The sequence below is a fragment of the Schistocerca piceifrons genome, unplaced genomic scaffold (assembly GCF_021461385.2).
Source record: "Schistocerca piceifrons isolate TAMUIC-IGC-003096 unplaced genomic scaffold, iqSchPice1.1 HiC_scaffold_1231, whole genome shotgun sequence".
NCBI classification, from domain to species: Eukaryota; Metazoa; Arthropoda; class Insecta; order Orthoptera; family Acrididae; genus Schistocerca; species Schistocerca piceifrons.
The window spans coordinates 20,001-22,500 of record NW_025727050.1 but is presented as its reverse complement, the minus strand read 5'-3'; the positions used below and the strand labels follow the sequence as shown (position 1 = coordinate 22,500).

General features: G+C 59.0%; 1 pseudogene; it reads left to right on the top strand.

Moving 5' to 3' along the window:
* Positions 1 to 2,500, top strand: part of LOC124730182 — a 7,541-nt pseudogene that overhangs the window by 2,058 nt on the left and 2,983 nt on the right.

The window sequence follows — 2,500 nt, the reverse complement described above, 5'->3', positions numbered from 1 at the left end:
TAACCCAAAAGGACCCGGAGACGCCGTCGGGAGATCGGGGAAGAGTTTTCTTTTCTGCATGAGCGTTCGAGTTCCCTGGAATCCTCTAGCAGGGAGATAGGGTTTGGAACGCGAAGAGCACCGCAGTTGCGGCGGTGTCCCGATCTTCCCCTCGGACCTTGAAAATCCGGGAGAGGGCCACGTGGAGGTGTCGCGCCGGTTCGTACCCATATCCGCAGCAGGTCTCCAAGGTGAAGAGCCTCTAGTCGATAGAATAATGTAGGTAAGGGAAGTCGGCAAATTGGATCCGTAACTTCGGGATAAGGATTGGCTCTGAGGATCGGGGCGTGTCGGGCTTGGTCGGGAAGTGGGTCAGCGCTAACGTGCCGGGCCTGGGCGAGGTGAGTGCCGTAGGGGTGCCGGTAAGTGCGGGCGTTTAGCGCGGGCGTGGTCTGCTCTCGCCGTTGGTCGGCCTCGTGCTGGCCGGCGGTGCAGGATGCGCGCGCCTGCGCGGCGTTCGCGCCCCGGTGCTTCAACCTGCGTGCAGGATCCGAGCTCGGTCCCGTGCCTTGGCCTCCCACGGATCTTCCTTGCTGCGAGGCCGCGTCCGCCTTAGCGTGCTCCTCCGGGGGCGCGCGGGTGCGCGGATTCTCTTCGGCCGCCATTCAACGATCAACTCAGAACTGGCACGGACTGGGGGAATCCGACTGTCTAATTAAAACAAAGCATTGCGATGGCCCTAGCGGGTGTTGACGCAATGTGATTTCTGCCCAGTGCTCTGAATGTCAACGTGAAGAAATTCAAGCAAGCGCGGGTAAACGGCGGGAGTAACTATGACTCTTTTCGGGCTTGGGGGTTACCTCCCCCCCTGCCTTTGTTACAGCTGGTGCAACTAACAGAAGCAAACGTGGTACCAGGCCTCCCGCTGGAGCGCCTGTGCCAGCTGATGAGCCAGCCAACCAGCCAACCGGTGCGGGTCGAGCGCTGCTCCCCGCCATCTGCCCTGACTGTATGCGGTCCTTCTCCACCAAGACCGGCCTTGGTGTCCATCGGCGTCGCGCCCATCCGATTGCTGCTAATGCTGAGATCAAGACCGAGAGGAAGAAGGCCAGGTGGTCCCAGGAAGAGCTCCTGCGTTTGGCCCATGCAGAAGCGACTCTTGCCACCCAGGGTTGCAGATTTTTAAACCAGGAACTTGCAAAGGCCTTCCCCGAGCGTACGCTGGAATCAATTAAGTGTCAGCGTAAAGCGCAGCCCTACAAAGACATGGTTGCGAATTTTGTCACCGAGCTCACTAGCGTGGATCGCGGCCTTCAGGGTCCTCCTAGCGAGCCTGCAGTCAGTCATTCTTTGCCACAGTCTCCACCTCGAGTGGAAGATGTTGACCTAGCCATCTGGTCATTTATAGTAGAACTTCCCCAATCAGACCGCCGATTCCGCTCGCTTGATGATCTCGTGGCTCTGGGTCCCACCACTAGCCGTGAAACAATCCAGGCTATGTTGCTGTCTGTTCTTGATGAAGTAGGCAGCAGGGAGCCAGCCGTCCACCAAGCTGCAAGTATGCGGACCCAACAGCCCCCAGAGCGGAAGCGTGCACGCAGGAGATGGGAGTATGCGGTGGTCCAGCGTGCTTTCAAGAAGAACGGAGCACGCTGTATCAACGGACTTCTCGATGGCACACTCTTGCATCAGCCACCATCCATCCCAGGGCTGATTGAGTTTTGGACAGACCTCTTCTCTCCACCACGTGTCAGGTCTCGACCTCCGCGTGGGGAGGGTCTGTCCGATGAGCTGCTGCCATTCTCGAAGAGGGTGCCCTTCCGTGACCTCTGGGCTCCCATTTCTGCAGAAGAAGCCACCGCTGCTCTCCCGCCTCGCAATTCTGCTGCAGGTCCTGACGGCCTCACGCCGACACAACTGCGTCGCCTTCCCCGGGAGGTTCTCCTCAAGATCCTTAATTTCCTCCTCCTTTCCCGCTCCCTTCCTTCCCGACTCCTTCAGGCCAGAACGACCCTGCTGCCCAAGAAGACCGCCGCAGCATCCCCTGCTGACTTTCGTCCGATCACAGTGTGCTCGGTGCTGACCAGAGCCTTTCACAAGGTTCTGGTTGGCCGCCTGATGCGCTACTGTGTGTTGGACGGTCGCCAGCGGGCTTTCATCCCTCAGGATGGGATGCTTCACAACACCTTTCTTCTAGATCTGGCGATGACCCAGGCGTGCCGAGCTGCCGGCTCGCTGTACTTGGCATCTCTGGATGTGTCAAAGGCCTTCGACTCGCTTGCCCATGGTGCCCTTGGCCCGGTGCTAAGGGCCCACGGCTTGCCGGTCGAGTTTGTTGACTACATCCAGGGATGCTATGAGGCGGGATCGACGGTTATCTGCGCGGATGGGAAGTCGTCAGATCTAGTGCGGCCTTCGAGGGGTGTTCGGCAGGGTGACCCGCTGTCTCCTATCCTCTTCAACATGTCCATTGACATTCTCTTGTCTCGCCTGCCTGCTCATATTGGTGCACGCATTCTTG